The sequence below is a fragment of the Oncorhynchus mykiss genome, chromosome 9, assembly GCF_013265735.2.
Source record: "Oncorhynchus mykiss isolate Arlee chromosome 9, USDA_OmykA_1.1, whole genome shotgun sequence".
In the NCBI taxonomy this organism is placed as follows: domain Eukaryota; kingdom Metazoa; phylum Chordata; class Actinopteri; order Salmoniformes; family Salmonidae; genus Oncorhynchus; species Oncorhynchus mykiss.
Window position 1 is genome coordinate 33,181,216 of NC_048573.1, and position 17,534 is coordinate 33,198,749.

A 17,534-nucleotide genomic window follows, 5' to 3' on the forward strand; every position below is an offset into this window, starting at 1 on the left:
CCAGAGGAATTCATTTGTTTTAGGGGCTGGATGTCATTTCAAGTGTATTACATTTGAATCATTATCGTTGTACTTGGAAGTCAGAATTGCTCCTACATTCTGCAGGTTATCTAAAATAATAAATGTTGTGCGACGTTGAACCAACAAGTGTATATCAAAATAGATTTGCAGTCCCATCGCCAAAACCATTCAGCCACCTTGTCCTGCGCCCAAGAGGTGATAATCGGCGTTCCGACCAGTAGCCCAAGATCTGCCTGTCTGAGATTGCTCAAGGATCTGCAAAAGGGCTCATCCGGGATTTGAACCCGGGACCTCTCGCACCCTAAGCGAGAATCATACCCCTAGACCAACGAGCCTTATGCCAAAAGTTATTTTTTTGCTTTCTGCAGCAATGACAGTGAAGATATCGATTGACGTGTCCATGGTGCTTGGAACGATTGAACATCATGTGAGTGTTTTGTGCTTTACTTGTGAGCATAACAGTCTTCCAAAATCTTGACCATGATTCAGTTCAAATCTTCTGTAGTTCATCTGCTGTGTCTTTCACATTCTGTCTTCTTCAGTCGCGACAGCATAATGATGACGAGTTTTTACAAATTAATAAAGTGCAAAATGAGATCAATTCATTTTTTAAAGAGCAAATGAAAAAATAAGACTTCCAAAAGAATGGAACTCATTTATTTTGAGTCAAATGACGCAAAGGTACGTGAATCAAAGTCAATTAATGTTGAAAATACCCATTCAAATAGATCCGTTTTCAACTAGAGAGATTAAGACTCGGCGTATCCATCTCAATCCTCCACAACTGCTTATGTTACCCCTCCATATCTGCAGTGAAAGATGGTGGACCTAGATCGGTTTTTGTCAAACCATGAGACAATACCTATAATCGGTCTTCTCACAAAAACATCTCTAGCTTCCGAACCGTTTGACCTACAAATTCGTATGACCACTCTGGAAAGGGGAGACCCTCACGAACACGGTGGTATTCTCAATTTTTCTCTACATCCCCCACAAGTGTCAGGAGACTCGTCTGAAGTCACAACCGTCTATGTGCCAAGTTCTGTTTGTAGAATCCAAAATCTTGGGCTACAAACTAATGTGACCCCACTTGTCGCAATGTTCTCCGTTTTGCCCTACGTTCCCAACAAGTGTCACGGGACTAATCTGAAGGTAACCTGTAGTGATTAAAATGCTAGATTTTTTAACCAGGGACCTCTCGCAACCTAAGCCATAATCATACACCTAAACCGTGAAAGTGAATTATCACTTTCCACCAAAATGACGTTCAAATTATGAGTCGATGTCTCAATGTTGCTACTGAGCTGCACATAGCATTGGTGGTATAGTGGTGAGCATAGCTTCCTTCCAAGCAGTTGACCCGGGTTCGATTCCCGGCCAATGCAGAGCCAGAGGAATTCATTTGTTTTAGGGGCTGGATGTCATTTCAAGTGTATTACATTTGAATCATTATCGTTGTACTTGGAAGTCAGAATTGCTCCTACATTCTGCAGGTTATCTAAAATAATAAATGTTGTGCGACGTTGAACCAACAAGTGTATATCAAAATAGATTTGCAGTCCCATCGCCAAAACCATTCAGCCACCTTGTCCTGCGCCCAAGAGGTGATAATCGGCGTTCCGACAAGTAGCCCAAGATCTGCCTGTCTGAGATTGCTCAAGGATCTGCAAAAGGGCTCATCCGGGATTTGAAACCGGGACCTCTCGCACCCTAAGCGAGAATCATACCCCTAGACCAACGAGCCTTATGCCAAAAGTTATTTTTTTGCTTTCTGCAGCAATGACAGTGAAGATATCGATTGACGTGTCCATGGTGCTTGGAACGATTGAACATCATGTGAGTGTTTTGTGCTTTACTTGTGAGCATAACAGTCTTTCAAAATCTTGACCATGATTCAGTTCAAATCTTCTGTAGTTCATCTGCTGTGTCTTTCACATTCTGTCTTCTTCAGTCGCGACAGCATAATGATGACGAGTTTTTACAAATTAATAAAGTGCAAAATGAGATCAATTCATTTTTTAAAGAGCAAATGAAAAAATAAGACTTCCAAAAGAATGGAACTCATTTATTTTGAGTCAAATGACGCAAAGGTACGTGAATCAAAGTCAATTAATGTTGAAAATACCCATTCAAATAGATCCGTTTTCAACTAGAGAGATTAAGACTCGGCGTATCCATCTCAATCCTCCACAACTGCTTATGTTACCCCTCCATATCTGCAGTGAAAGATGGTGGACCTAGATCGGTTTTTGTCAAACCATGAGACAATACCTATAATCGGTCTTCTCACAAAAACATCTCTAGCTTCCGAACCGTTTGACCTACAAATTCATATGACCACTCTCTGGAATGAGGAGACCCTCACGAACACGGTGGTATTCTCAATTTTTCTCTACATCCCCCACAAGTGTCAGGAGACTCGTCTGAAGTCACAACCGTCTATGTGCCAAGTTCTGTTTGTAGAATCCAAAATCTTGGGCTACAAACTAATGTGACCCCACTTGTCGCAATGTTCTCCGTTTTGCCCTACGTTCCCAACAAGTGTCACGGGACTAATCTGAAGGTAACCTGTAGTGATTAAAATGCTAGATTTTTTAACCAGGGACCTCTCGCAACCTAAGCCATAATCATACACCTAAACCGTGAAAGTGAATTATCACTTTCCACCAAAATGACGTTCAAATTATGAGTCGATGTCTCAATGTTGCTACTGAGCTGCACATAGCATTGGTGGTATAGTGGTGAGCATAGCTGCCTTCCAAGCAGTTGACCCGGGTTCGATTCCCGGCCAATGCAGAGCCTGAGGAATTCATTTGTTTTAGGGGCTGGATGTCATTTCAAGTGTATTACATTTGAATCATTATCGTTGTACTTGGAAGTCAGAATTGCTCCTACATTCTGCAGGTTATCTAAAATAATAAATGTTGTGCGACGTTGAACCAACAAGTGTATATCAAAATAGATTTGCAGTCCCATCGCCAAAACGAGAATCATACCCCTAGACCAACGAGCCTTATGCCAAAAGTTATTTTTTTGCTTTCTGCAGCAATGACAGTGAAGATATCGATTGACGTGTCCATGGTGCTTGGAACGATTGAACATCATGTGAGTGTTTTGTGCTTTACTTGTGAGCATAACAGTCTTCCAAAATCTTGACCATGATTCAGTTCAAATCTTCTGTAGTTCATCTGCTGTGTCTTTCACATTCTGTCTTCTTCAGTCGCGACAGCATAATGATGACGAGTTTTTACAAATTAATAAAGTGCAAAATGAGATCAATTCATTTTTTAAAGAGCAAATGAAAAAATAAGACTTCCAAAAGAATGGAACTCATTTATTTTGAGTCAAATGACGCAAAGGTACGTGAATCAAAGTAAATTAATGTTGAAAATACCCATTCAAATAGATCCGTTTTCAACTAGAGAGATTAAGACTCGGCGTATCCGTCTCAATCCTCCACAACTGCTTATGTTACCCCTCCATATCTGCAGTGAAAGATGGTGGACCTAGATCGGTTTTTGTCAAACCATGAGACAATACCTATAATCGGTCTTCTCACAAAAACATCTCTAGCTTCCGAACCGTTTGACCTACAAATTCATATGACCACTCTCTGGAATGAGGAGACCCTCACGAACACGGTGGTATTCTCAATTTTTCTCTACATCCCCCACAAGTGTCAGGAGACTCGTCTGAAGTCACAACCGTCTATGTGCCAAGTTCTGTTTGTAGAATCCAAAATCTTGGGCTACAAACTAATGTGACCCCACTTGTCGCAATGTTCTCCGTTTTGCCCTACGTTCCCAACAAGTGTCACGGGACTAATCTGAAGGTAACCTGTAGTGATTAAAATGCTAGATTTTTTAACCAGGGACCTCTCGCAACCTAAGCCATAATCATACACCTAAACCGTGAAAGTGAATTATCACTTTCCACCAAAATGACGTTCAAATTATGAGTCGATGTCTCAATGTTGCTACTGAGCTGCACATAGCATTGGTGGTATAGTGGTGAGCATAGCTGCCTTCCAAGCAGTTGACCCGGGTTCGATTCACGGCCAATGCAGAGCCTGAGGAATTCATTTGTTTTAGGGGCTGGATGTCATTTCAAGTGTATTACATTTGAATCATTATCGTTGTACTTGGAAGTCAGAATTGCTCCTACATTCTGCAGGTTATCTAAAATAATAAATGTTGTGCGACGTTGAACCAACAAGTGTATATCAAAATAGATTTGCAGTCCCATCGCCAAAACGAGAATCATACCCCTAGACCAACGAGCCTTATGCCAAAAGTTATTTTTTTGCTTTCTGCAGCAATGACAGTGAAGATATCGATTGACGTGTCCATGGTGCTTGGAACGATTGAACATCATGTGAGTGTTTTGTGCTTTACTTGTGAGCATAACAGTCTTCCAAAATCTTGACCATGATTCAGTTCAAATCTTCTGTAGTTCATCTGCTGTGTCTTTCACATTCTGTCTTCTTCAGTCGCGACAGCATAATGATGACGAGTTTTTACAAATTAATAAAGTGCAAAATGAGATCAATTCATTTTTTAAAGAGCAAATGAAAAAATAAGACTTCCAAAAGAATGGAACTCATTTATTTTGAGTCAAATGACGCAAAGGTACGTGAATCAAAGTCAATTAATGTTGAAAATACCCATTCAAATAGATCCGTTTTCAACTAGAGAGATTAAGACTCGGCGTATCCATCTCAATCCTCCACAACTGCTTATGTTACCCCTCCATATCTGCAGTGAAAGATGGTGGACCTAGATCGGTTTTTGTCAAACCATGAGACAATACCTATAATCGGTCTTCTCACAAAAACATCTCTAGCTTCCGAACCGTTTGACCTACAAATTCATATGACCACTCTCTGGAATGAGGAGACCCTCACGAACACGGTGGTATTCTCAATTTTTCTCTACATCCCCCACAAGTGTCAGGAGACTCGTCTGAAGTCACAACCGTCTATGTGCCAAGTTCTGTTTGTAGAATCCAAAATCTTGGGCTACAAACTAATGTGACCCCACTTGTCGCAATGTTCTCCGTTTTGCCCTACGTTCCCAACAAGTGTCACGGGACTAATCTGAAGGTAACCTGTAGTGATTAAAATGCTAGATTTTTTAACCAGGGACCTCTCGCAACCTAAGCCATAATCATACACCTAAACCGTGAAAGTGAATTATCACTTTCCACCAAAATGACGTTCAAATTATGAGTCGATGTCTCAATGTTGCTACTGAGCTGCACATAGCATTGGTGGTATAGTGGTGAGCATAGCTGCCTTCCAAGCAGTTGACCCGGGTTCGATTCCCGGCCAATGCAGAGCCTGAGGAATTCATTTGTTTTAGGGGCTGGATGTCATTTCAAGTGTATTACATTTGAATCATTATCGTTGTACTTGGAAGTCAGAATTGCTCCTACATTCTGCAGGTTATCTAAAATAATAAATGTTGTGCGACGTTGAACCAACAAGTGTATATCAAAATAGATTTGCAGTCCCATCGCCAAAACGAGAATCATACCCCTAGACCAACGAGCCTTATGCCAAAAGTTATTTTTTTGCTTTCTGCAGCAATGACAGTGAAGATATCGATTGACGTGTCCATGGTGCTTGGAACGATTGAACATCATGTGAGTGTTTTGTGCTTTACTTGTGAGCATAACAGTCTTCCAAAATCTTGACCATGATTCAGTTCAAATCTTCTGTAGTTCATCTGCTGTGTCTTTCACATTCTGTCTTCTTCAGTCGCGACAGCATAATGATGACGAGTTTTTACAAATTAATAAAGTGCAAAATGAGATCAATTCATTTTTTAAAGAGCAAATGAAAAAATAAGACTTCCAAAAGAATGGAACTCATTTATTTTGAGTCAAATGACGCAAAGGTACGTGAATCAAAGTCAATTAATGTTGAAAATACCCATTCAAATAGATCCGTTTTCAACTAGAGAGATTAAGACTCGGCGTATCCGTCTCAATCCTCCACAACTGCTTATGTTACCCCTCCATATCTGCAGTGAAAGATGGTGGACCTAGATCGGTTTTTGTCAAACCATGAGACAATACCTATAATCGGTCTTCTCACAAAAACATCTCTAGCTTCCGAACCGTTTGACCTACAAATTCATATGACCACTCTCTGGAATGAGGAGACCCTCACGAACACGGTGGTATTCTCAATTTTTCTCTACATCCCCCACAAGTGTCAGAAGACTCGTCTGAAGTCACAACCGTCTATGTGCCAAGTTCTGTTTGTAGAATCCAAAATCTTGGGCTACAAACTAATGTGACCCCACTTGTCGCAATGTTCTCCGTTTTGCCCTACGTTCCCAACAAGTGTCACGGGACTAATCTGAAGGTAACCTGTAGTGATTAAAATGCTAGATTTTTTAACCAGGGACCTCTCGCAACCTAAGCCATAATCATACACCTAAACCGTGAAAGTGAATTATCACTTTCCACCAAAATGACGGTCAAATTATGAGTCGATGTCTCAATGTTGCTACTGAGCTGCACATAGCATTGGTGGTATAGTGGTGAGCATAGCTGCCTTCCAAGCAGTTGACCCGGGTTCGATTCCCGGCCAATGCAGAGCCTGAGGAATTCATTTGTTTTAGGGGCTGGATGTCATTTCAAGTGTATTACATTTGAATCATTATCGTTGTACTTGGAAGTCAGAATTGCTCCTACATTCTGCAGGTTATCTAAAATAATAAATGTTGTGCGACGTTGAACCAACAAGTGTATATCAAAATAGATTTGCAGTCCCATCGCCAAAACGAGAATCATACCCCTAGACCAACGAGCCTTATGCCAAAAGTTATTTTTTTGCTTTCTGCAGCAATGACAGTGAAGATATCGATTGACGTGTCCATGGTGCTTGGAACGATTCATATGACCACTCTCTGGAATGAGGAGACCCTCACGAACACGGTGGTATTCTCAATTTTTCTCTACATCCCCCACAAGTGTCAGAAGACTCGTCTGAAGTCACAACCGTCTATGTGCCAAGTTCTGTTTGTAGAATCCAAAATCTTGGGCTACAAACTAATGTGACCCCACTTGTCGCAATGTTCTCCGTTTTGCCCTACGTTCCCAACAAGTGTCACGGGACTAATCTGAAGGTAACCTGTAGTGATTAAAATGCTAGATTTTTTAACCAGGGACCTCTCGCAACCTAAGCCATAATCATACACCTAAACCGTGAAAGTGAATTATCACTTTCCACCAAAATGACGGTCAAATTATGAGTCGATGTCTCAATGTTGCTACTGAGCTGCACATAGCATTGGTGGTATAGTGGTGAGCATAGCTGCCTTCCAAGCAGTTGACCCGGGTTCGATTCCCGGCCAATGCAGAGCCTGAGGAATTCATTTGTTTTAGGGGCTGGATGTCATTTCAAGTGTATTACATTTGAATCATTATCGTTGTACTTGGAAGTCAGAATTGCTCCTACATTCTGCAGGTTATCTAAAATAATAAATGTTGTGCGACGTTGAACCAACAAGTGTATATCAAAATAGATTTGCAGTCCCATCGCCAAAACGAGAATCATACCCCTAGACCAACGAGCCTTATGCCAAAAGTTATTTTTTTGCTTTCTGCAGCAATGACAGTGAAGATATCGATTGACGTGTCCATGGTGCTTGGAACGATTGAACATCATGTGAGTGTTTTGTGCTTTACTTGTGAGCATAACAGTCTTCCAAAATCTTGACCATGATTCAGTTCAAATCTTCTGTAGTTCATCTGCTGTGTCTTTCACATTCTGTCTTCTTCAGTCGCGACAGCATAATGATGACGAGTTTTTACAAATTAATAAAGTGCAAAATGAGATCAATTCATTTTTTAAAGAGCAAATGAAAAAATAAGACTTCCAAAAGAATGGAACTCATTTATTTTGAGTCAAATGACGCAAAGGTACGTGAATCAAAGTAAATTAATGTTGAAAATACCCATTCAAATAGATCCGTTTTCAACTAGAGAGATTAAGACTCGGCGTATCCGTCTCAATCCTCCACAACTGCTTATGTTACCCCTCCATATCTGCAGTGAAAGATGGTGGACCTAGATCGGTTTTTGTCAAACCATGAGACAATACCTATAATCGGTCTTCTCACAAAAACATCTCTAGCTTCCGAACCGTTTGACCTACAAATTCATATGACCACTCTCTGGAATGAGGAGACCCTCACGAACACGGTGGTATTCTCAATTTTTCTCTACATCCCCCACAAGTGTCAGGAGACTCGTCTGAAGTCACAACCGTCTATGTGCCAAGTTCTGTTTGTAGAATCCAAAATCTTGGGCTACAAACTAATGTGACCCCACTTGTCGCAATGTTCTCCGTTTTGCCCTACGTTCCCAACAAGTGTCACGGGACTAATCTGAAGGTAACCTGTAGTGATTAAAATGCTAGATTTTTTAACCAGGGACCTCTCGCAACCTAAGCCATAATCATACACCTAAACCGTGAAAGTGAATTATCACTTTCCACCAAAATGACGTTCAAATTATGAGTCGATGTCTCAATGTTGCTACTGAGCTGCACATAGCATTGGTGGTATAGTGGTGAGCATAGCTGCCTTCCAAGCAGTTGACCCGGGTTCGATTCACGGCCAATGCAGAGCCTGAGGAATTCATTTGTTTTAGGGGCTGGATGTCATTTCAAGTGTATTACATTTGAATCATTATCGTTGTACTTGGAAGTCAGAATTGCTCCTACATTCTGCAGGTTATCTAAAATAATAAATGTTGTGCGACGTTGAACCAACAAGTGTATATCAAAATAGATTTGCAGTCCCATCGCCAAAACGAGAATCATACCCCTAGACCAACGAGCCTTATGCCAAAAGTTATTTTTTTGCTTTCTGCAGCAATGACAGTGAAGATATCGATTGACGTGTCCATGGTGCTTGGAACGATTGAACATCATGTGAGTGTTTTGTGCTTTACTTGTGAGCATAACAGTCTTCCAAAATCTTGACCATGATTCAGTTCAAATCTTCTGTAGTTCATCTGCTGTGTCTTTCACATTCTGTCTTCTTCAGTCGCGACAGCATAATGATGACGAGTTTTTACAAATTAATAAAGTGCAAAATGAGATCAATTCATTTTTTAAAGAGCAAATGAAAAAATAAGACTTCCAAAAGAATGGAACTCATTTATTTTGAGTCAAATGACGCAAAGGTACGTGAATCAAAGTCAATTAATGTTGAAAATACCCATTCAAATAGATCCGTTTTCAACTAGAGAGATTAAGACTCGGCGTATCCATCTCAATCCTCCACAACTGCTTATGTTACCCCTCCATATCTGCAGTGAAAGATGGTGGACCTAGATCGGTTTTTGTCAAACCATGAGACAATACCTATAATCGGTCTTCTCACAAAAACATCTCTAGCTTCCGAACCGTTTGACCTACAAATTCATATGACCACTCTCTGGAATGAGGAGACCCTCACGAACACGGTGGTATTCTCAATTTTTCTCTACATCCCCCACAAGTGTCAGGAGACTCGTCTGAAGTCACAACCGTCTATGTGCCAAGTTCTGTTTGTAGAATCCAAAATCTTGGGCTACAAACTAATGTGACCCCACTTGTCGCAATGTTCTCCGTTTTGCCCTACGTTCCCAACAAGTGTCACGGGACTAATCTGAAGGTAACCTGTAGTGATTAAAATGCTAGATTTTTTAACCAGGGACCTCTCGCAACCTAAGCCATAATCATACACCTAAACCGTGAAAGTGAATTATCACTTTCCACCAAAATGACGTTCAAATTATGAGTCGATGTCTCAATGTTGCTACTGAGCTGCACATAGCATTGGTGGTATAGTGGTGAGCATAGCTGCCTTCCAAGCAGTTGACCCGGGTTCGATTCCCGGCCAATGCAGAGCCTGAGGAATTCATTTGTTTTAGGGGCTGGATGTCATTTCAAGTGTATTACATTTGAATCATTATCGTTGTACTTGGAAGTCAGAATTGCTCCTACATTCTGCAGGTTATCTAAAATAATAAATGTTGTGCGACGTTGAACCAACAAGTGTATATCAAAATAGATTTGCAGTCCCATCGCCAAAACGAGAATCATACCCCTAGACCAACGAGCCTTATGCCAAAAGTTATTTTTTTGCTTTCTGCAGCAATGACAGTGAAGATATCGATTGACGTGTCCATGGTGCTTGGAACGATTGAACATCATGTGAGTGTTTTGTGCTTTACTTGTGAGCATAACAGTCTTCCAAAATCTTGACCATGATTCAGTTCAAATCTTCTGTAGTTCATCTGCTGTGTCTTTCACATTCTGTCTTCTTCAGTCGCGACAGCATAATGATGACGAGTTTTTACAAATTAATAAAGTGCAAAATGAGATCAATTCATTTTTTAAAGAGCAAATGAAAAAATAAGACTTCCAAAAGAATGGAACTCATTTATTTTGAGTCAAATGACGCAAAGGTACGTGAATCAAAGTCAATTAATGTTGAAAATACCCATTCAAATAGATCCGTTTTCAACTAGAGAGATTAAGACTCGGCGTATCCATCTCAATCCTCCACAACTGCTTATGTTACCCCTCCATATCTGCAGTGAAAGATGGTGGACCTAGATCGGTTTTTGTCAAACCATGAGACAATACCTATAATCGGTCTTCTCACAAAAACATCTCTAGCTTCCGAACCGTTTGACCTACAAATTCATATGACCACTCTCTGGAATGAGGAGACCCTCACGAACACGGTGGTATTCTCAATTTTTCTCTACATCCCCCACAAGTGTCAGGAGACTCGTCTGAAGTCACAACCGTCTATGTGCCAAGTTCTGTTTGTAGAATCCAAAATCTTGGGCTACAAACTAATGTGACCCCACTTGTCGCAATGTTCTCCGTTTTGCCCTACGTTCCCAACAAGTGTCACGGGACTAATCTGAAGGTAACCTGTAGTGATTAAAATGCTAGATTTTTTAACCAGGGACCTCTCGCAACCTAAGCCATAATCATACACCTAAACCGTGAAAGTGAATTATCACTTTCCACCAAAATGACGTTCAAATTATGAGTCGATGTCTCAATGTTGCTACTGAGCTGCACATAGCATTGGTGGTATAGTGGTGAGCATAGCTGCCTTCCAAGCAGTTGACCCGGGTTCGATTCCCGGCCAATGCAGAGCCTGAGGAATTCATTTGTTTTAGGGGCTGGATGTCATTTCAAGTGTATTACATTTGAATCATTATCGTTGTACTTGGAAGTCAGAATTGCTCCTACATTCTGCAGGTTATCTAAAATAATAAATGTTGTGCGACGTTGAACCAACAAGTGTATATCAAAATAGATTTGCAGTCCCATCGCCAAAACGAGAATCATACCCCTAGACCAACGAGCCTTATGCCAAAAGTTATTTTTTTGCTTTCTGCAGCAATGACAGTGAAGATATCGATTGACGTGTCCATGGTGCTTGGAACGATTGAACATCATGTGAGTGTTTTGTGCTTTACTTGTGAGCATAACAGTCTTCCAAAATCTTGACCATGATTCAGTTCAAATCTTCTGTAGTTCATCTGCTGTGTCTTTCACATTCTGTCTTCTTCAGTCGCGACAGCATAATGATGACGAGTTTTTACAAATTAATAAAGTGCAAAATGAGATCAATTCATTTTTTAAAGAGCAAATGAAAAAATAAGACTTCCAAAAGAATGGAACTCATTTATTTTGAGTCAAATGACGCAAAGGTACGTGAATCAAAGTAAATTAATGTTGAAAATACCCATTCAAATAGATCCGTTTTCAACTAGAGAGATTAAGACTCGGCGTATCCGTCTCAATCCTCCACAACTGCTTATGTTACCCCTCCATATCTGCAGTGAAAGATGGTGGACCTAGATCGGTTTTTGTCAAACCATGAGACAATACCTATAATCGGTCTTCTCACAAAAACATCTCTAGCTTCCGAACCGTTTGACCTACAAATTCATATGACCACTCTCTGGAATGAGGAGACCCTCACGAACACGGTGGTATTCTCAATTTTTCTCTACATCCCCCACAAGTGTCAGGAGACTCGTCTGAAGTCACAACCGTCTATGTGCCAAGTTCTGTTTGTAGAATCCAAAATCTTGGGCTACAAACTAATGTGACCCCACTTGTCGCAATGTTCTCCGTTTTGCCCTACGTTCCCAACAAGTGTCACGGGACTAATCTGAAGGTAACCTGTAGTGATTAAAATGCTAGATTTTTTAACCAGGGACCTCTCGCAACCTAAGCCATAATCATACACCTAAACCGTGAAAGTGAATTATCACTTTCCACCAAAATGACGTTCAAATTATGAGTCGATGTCTCAATGTTGCTACTGAGCTGCACATAGCATTGGTGGTATAGTGGTGAGCATAGCTGCCTTCCAAGCAGTTGACCCGGGTTCGATTCACGGCCAATGCAGAGCCTGAGGAATTCATTTGTTTTAGGGGCTGGATGTCATTTCAAGTGTATTACATTTGAATCATTATCGTTGTACTTGGAAGTCAGAATTGCTCCTACATTCTGCAGGTTATCTAAAATAATAAATGTTGTGCGACGTTGAACCAACAAGTGTATATCAAAATAGATTTGCAGTCCCATCGCCAAAACGAGAATCATACCCCTAGACCAACGAGCCTTATGCCAAAAGTTATTTTTTTGCTTTCTGCAGCAATGACAGTGAAGATATCGATTGACGTGTCCATGGTGCTTGGAACGATTGAACATCATGTGAGTGTTTTGTGCTTTACTTGTGAGCATAACAGTCTTCCAAAATCTTGACCATGATTCAGTTCAAATCTTCTGTAGTTCATCTGCTGTGTCTTTCACATTCTGTCTTCTTCAGTCGCGACAGCATAATGATGACGAGTTTTTACAAATTAATAAAGTGCAAAATGAGATCAATTCATTTTTTAAAGAGCAAATGAAAAAATAAGACTTCCAAAAGAATGGAACTCATTTATTTTGAGTCAAATGACGCAAAGGTACGTGAATCAAAGTCAATTAATGTTGAAAATACCCATTCAAATAGATCCGTTTTCAACTAGAGAGATTAAGACTCGGCGTATCCATCTCAATCCTCCACAACTGCTTATGTTACCCCTCCATATCTGCAGTGAAAGATGGTGGACCTAGATCGGTTTTTGTCAAACCATGAGACAATACCTATAATCGGTCTTCTCACAAAAACATCTCTAGCTTCCGAACCGTTTGACCTACAAATTCATATGACCACTCTCTGGAATGAGGAGACCCTCACGAACACGGTGGTATTCTCAATTTTTCTCTACATCCCCCACAAGTGTCAGGAGACTCGTCTGAAGTCACAACCGTCTATGTGCCAAGTTCTGTTTGTAGAATCCAAAATCTTGGGCTACAAACTAATGTGACCCCACTTGTCGCAATGTTCTCCGTTTTGCCCTACGTTCCCAACAAGTGTCACGGGACTAATCTGAAGGTAACCTGTAGTGATTAAAATGCTAGATTTTTTAACCAGGGACCTCTCGCAACCTAAGCCATAATCATACACCTAAACCGTGAAAGTGAATTATCACTTTCCACCAAAATGACGTTCAAATTATGAGTCGATGTCTCAATGTTGCTACTGAGCTGCACATAGCATTGGTGGTATAGTGGTGAGCATAGCTGCCTTCCAAGCAGTTGACCCGGGTTCGATTCCCGGCCAATGCAGAGCCTGAGGAATTCATTTGTTTTAGGGGCTGGATGTCATTTCAAGTGTATTACATTTGAATCATTATCGTTGTACTTGGAAGTCAGAATTGCTCCTACATTCTGCAGGTTATCTAAAATAATAAATGTTGTGCGACGTTGAACCAACAAGTGTATATCAAAATAGATTTGCAGTCCCATCGCCAAAACGAGAATCATACCCCTAGACCAACGAGCCTTATGCCAAAAGTTATTTTTTTGCTTTCTGCAGCAATGACAGTGAAGATATCGATTGACGTGTCCATGGTGCTTGGAACGATTGAACATCATGTGAGTGTTTTGTGCTTTACTTGTGAGCATAACAGTCTTCCAAAATCTTGACCATGATTCAGTTCAAATCTTCTGTAGTTCATCTGCTGTGTCTTTCACATTCTGTCTTCTTCAGTCGCGACAGCATAATGATGACGAGTTTTTACAAATTAATAAAGTGCAAAATGAGATCAATTCATTTTTTAAAGAGCAAATGAAAAAATAAGACTTCCAAAAGAATGGAACTCATTTATTTTGAGTCAAATGACGCAAAGGTACGTGAATCAAAGTCAATTAATGTTGAAAATACCCATTCAAATAGATCCGTTTTCAACTAGAGAGATTAAGACTCGGCGTATCCATCTCAATCCTCCACAACTGCTTATGTTACCCCTCCATATCTGCAGTGAAAGATGGTGGACCTAGATCGGTTTTTGTCAAACCATGAGACAATACCTATAATCGGTCTTCTCACAAAAACATCTCTAGCTTCCGAACCGTTTGACCTACAAATTCATATGACCACTCTCTGGAATGAGGAGACCCTCACGAACACGGTGGTATTCTCAATTTTTCTCTACATCCCCCACAAGTGTCAGGAGACTCGTCTGAAGTCACAACCGTCTATGTGCCAAGTTCTGTTTGTAGAATCCAAAATCTTGGGCTACAAACTAATGTGACCCCACTTGTCGCAATGTTCTCCGTTTTGCCCTACGTTCCCAACAAGTGTCACGGGACTAATCTGAAGGTAACCTGTAGTGATTAAAATGCTAGATTTTTTAACCAGGGACCTCTCGCAACCTAAGCCATAATCATACACCTAAACCGTGAAAGTGAATTATCACTTTCCACCAAAATGACGTTCAAATTATGAGTCGATGTCTCAATGTTGCTACTGAGCTGCACATAGCATTGGTGGTATAGTGGTGAGCATAGCTGCCTTCCAAGCAGTTGACCCGGGTTCGATTCCCGGCCAATGCAGAGCCTGAGGAATTCATTTGTTTTAGGGGCTGGATGTCATTTCAAGTGTATTACATTTGAATCATTATCGTTGTACTTGGAAGTCAGAATTGCTCCTACATTCTGCAGGTTATCTAAAATAATAAATGTTGTGCGACGTTGAACCAACAAGTGTATATCAAAATAGATTTGCAGTCCCATCGCCAAAACGAGAATCATACCCCTAGACCAACGAGCCTTATGCCAAAAGTTATTTTTTTGCTTTCTGCAGCAATGACAGTGAAGATATCGATTGACGTGTCCATGGTGCTTGGAACGATTGAACATCATGTGAGTGTTTTGTGCTTTACTTGTGAGCATAACAGTCTTCCAAAATCTTGACCATGATTCAGTTCAAATCTTCTGTAGTTCATCTGCTGTGTCTTTCACATTCTGTCTTCTTCAGTCGCGACAGCATAATGATGACGAGTTTTTACAAATTAATAAAGTGCAAAATGAGATCAATTCATTTTTTAAAGAGCAAATGAAAAAATAAGACTTCCAAAAGAATGGAACTCATTTATTTTGAGTCAAATGACGCAAAGGTACGTGAATCAAAGTCAATTAATGTTGAAAATACCCATTCAAATAGATCCGTTTTCAACTAGAGAGATTAAGACTCGGCGTATCCATCTCAATCCTCCACAACTGCTTATGTTACCCCTCCATATCTGCAGTGAAAGATGGTGGACCTAGATCGGTTTTTGTCAAACCATGAGACAATACCTATAATCGGTCTTCTCACAAAAACATCTCTAGCTTCCGAACCGTTTGACCTACAAATTCGTATGACCACTCTGGAAAGGGGAGACCCTCACGAACACGGTGGTATTCTCAATTTTTCTCTACATCCCCCACAAGTGTCAGGAGACTCGTCTGAAGTCACAACCGTCTATGTGCCAAGTTCTGTTTGTAGAATCCAAAATCTTGGGCTACAAACTAATGTGACCCCACTTGTCGCAATGTTCTCCGTTTTGCCCTACGTTCCCAACAAGTGTCACGGGACTAATCTGAAGGTAACCTGTAGTGATTAAAATGCTAGATTTTTTAACCAGGGACCTCTCGCAACCTAAGCCATAATCATACACCTAAACCGTGAAAGTGAATTATCACTTTCCACCAAAATGACGTTCAAATTATGAGTCGATGTCTCAATGTTGCTACTGAGCTGCACATAGCATTGGTGGTATAGTGGTGAGCATAGCTGCCTTCCAAGCAGTTGACCCGGGTTCGATTCCCGGCCAATGCAGAGCCAGAGGAATTCATTTGTTTTAGGGGCTGGATGTCATTTCAAGTGTATTACATTTGAATCATTATCGTTGTACTTGGAAGTCAGAATTGCTCCTACATTCTGCAGGTTATCTAAAATAATAAATGTTGTGCGACGTTGAACCAACAAGTGTATATCAAAATAGATTTGCAGTCCCATCGCCAAAACCATTCAGCCACCTTGTCCTGCGCCCAAGAGGTGATAATCGGCGTTCCGACCAGTAGCCCAAGATCTGCCTGTCTGAGATTGCTCAAGGATCTGCAAAAGGGCTCATCCGGGATTTGAACCCGGGACCTCTCGCACCCTAAGCGAGAATCATACCCCTAGACCAACGAGCCTTATGCCAAAAGTTATTTTTTTGCTTTCTGCAGCAATGACAGTGAAGATATCGATTGACGTGTCCATGGTGCTTGGAACGATTGAACATCATGTGAGTGTTTTGTGCTTTACTTGTGAGCATAACAGTCTTCCAAAATCTTGACCATGATTCAGTTCAAATCTTCTGTAGTTCATCTGCTGTGTCTTTCACATTCTGTCTTCTTCAGTCGCGACAGCATAATGATGACGAGTTTTACAAATTAATAAAGTGCAAAATGAGATCAATTCATTTTTTAAAGAGCAAATGAAAAAATAAGACTTCCAAAAGAATGGAACTCATTTATTTTGAGTCAAATGACGCAAAGGTACGTGAATCAAAGTCAATTAATGTTGAAAATACCCATTCAAATAGATCCGTTTTCAACTAGAGAGATTAAGACTCGGCGTATCCATCTCAATCCTCCACAACTGCTTATGTTACCCCTCCATATCTGCAGTGAAAGATGGTGGACCTAGATCGGTTTTTGTCAAACCATGAGACAATACCTATAATCGGTCTTCTCACAAAAACATCTCTAGCTTCCGAACCGTTTGACCTACAAATTCATATGACCACTCTCTGGAATGAGGAGACCCTCACGAACACGGTGGTATTCTCAATTTTTCTCTACATCCCCCACAAGTGTCAGAAGACTCGTCTGAAGTCACAACCGTCTATGTGCCAAGTTCTGTTTGTAGAATCCAAAATCTTGGGCTACAAACTAATGTGACCCCACTTGTCGCAATGTTCTCCGTTTTGCCCTACGTTCCCAACAAGTGTCACGGGACTAATCTGAAGGTAACCTGTAGTGATTAAAATGCTAGATTTTTTAACCAGGGACCTCTCGCAACCTAAGCCATAATCATACACCTAAACCGTGAAAG

The 17,534-nt window shown here is 40.7% G+C and overlaps 14 non-coding genes across 14 annotated transcripts; 12 read left to right on the forward strand and 2 right to left on the reverse strand.

Moving 5' to 3' along the window:
- Positions 1–284: 284 nt before the first annotated feature.
- trnap-agg lies at positions 285–356 on the reverse strand. Its single transcript has one exon. It is a non-coding gene; the product is annotated as a tRNA-Pro (tRNA).
- A 2,389-nt stretch (positions 357–2,745) lies between these two features.
- Positions 2,746–2,817, forward strand: trnag-ucc. The gene has a single exon. It is a non-coding gene; the product is annotated as a tRNA-Gly (tRNA).
- A 1,197-nt stretch (positions 2,818–4,014) lies between these two features.
- Positions 4,015–4,086, forward strand: trnag-ucc. Its single transcript has one exon. It is a non-coding gene; the product is annotated as a tRNA-Gly (tRNA).
- Positions 4,087–5,283: 1,197 nt separating this feature from the next.
- trnag-ucc lies at positions 5,284–5,355 on the forward strand. Its single transcript has one exon. It is a non-coding gene; the product is annotated as a tRNA-Gly (tRNA).
- Positions 5,356–6,552: 1,197 nt separating this feature from the next.
- On the forward strand, positions 6,553–6,624 carry trnag-ucc. The gene has a single exon. It is a non-coding gene; the product is annotated as a tRNA-Gly (tRNA).
- Positions 6,625–7,318: 694 nt separating this feature from the next.
- trnag-ucc lies at positions 7,319–7,390 on the forward strand. Its single transcript has one exon. It is a non-coding gene; the product is annotated as a tRNA-Gly (tRNA).
- Positions 7,391–8,587: 1,197 nt separating this feature from the next.
- Positions 8,588–8,659, forward strand: trnag-ucc. The gene has a single exon. It is a non-coding gene; the product is annotated as a tRNA-Gly (tRNA).
- Positions 8,660–9,856: 1,197 nt separating this feature from the next.
- Positions 9,857–9,928, forward strand: trnag-ucc. The gene has a single exon. It is a non-coding gene; the product is annotated as a tRNA-Gly (tRNA).
- A 1,197-nt stretch (positions 9,929–11,125) lies between these two features.
- On the forward strand, positions 11,126–11,197 carry trnag-ucc. Its single transcript has one exon. It is a non-coding gene; the product is annotated as a tRNA-Gly (tRNA).
- A 1,197-nt stretch (positions 11,198–12,394) lies between these two features.
- Positions 12,395–12,466, forward strand: trnag-ucc. Its single transcript has one exon. It is a non-coding gene; the product is annotated as a tRNA-Gly (tRNA).
- A 1,197-nt stretch (positions 12,467–13,663) lies between these two features.
- trnag-ucc lies at positions 13,664–13,735 on the forward strand. Its single transcript has one exon. It is a non-coding gene; the product is annotated as a tRNA-Gly (tRNA).
- A 1,197-nt stretch (positions 13,736–14,932) lies between these two features.
- trnag-ucc lies at positions 14,933–15,004 on the forward strand. The gene has a single exon. It is a non-coding gene; the product is annotated as a tRNA-Gly (tRNA).
- A 1,195-nt stretch (positions 15,005–16,199) lies between these two features.
- Positions 16,200–16,271, forward strand: trnag-ucc. The gene has a single exon. It is a non-coding gene; the product is annotated as a tRNA-Gly (tRNA).
- A 287-nt stretch (positions 16,272–16,558) lies between these two features.
- trnap-agg lies at positions 16,559–16,630 on the reverse strand. Its single transcript has one exon. It is a non-coding gene; the product is annotated as a tRNA-Pro (tRNA).
- Between the last annotated feature and the right edge of the window lie 904 nt (positions 16,631–17,534).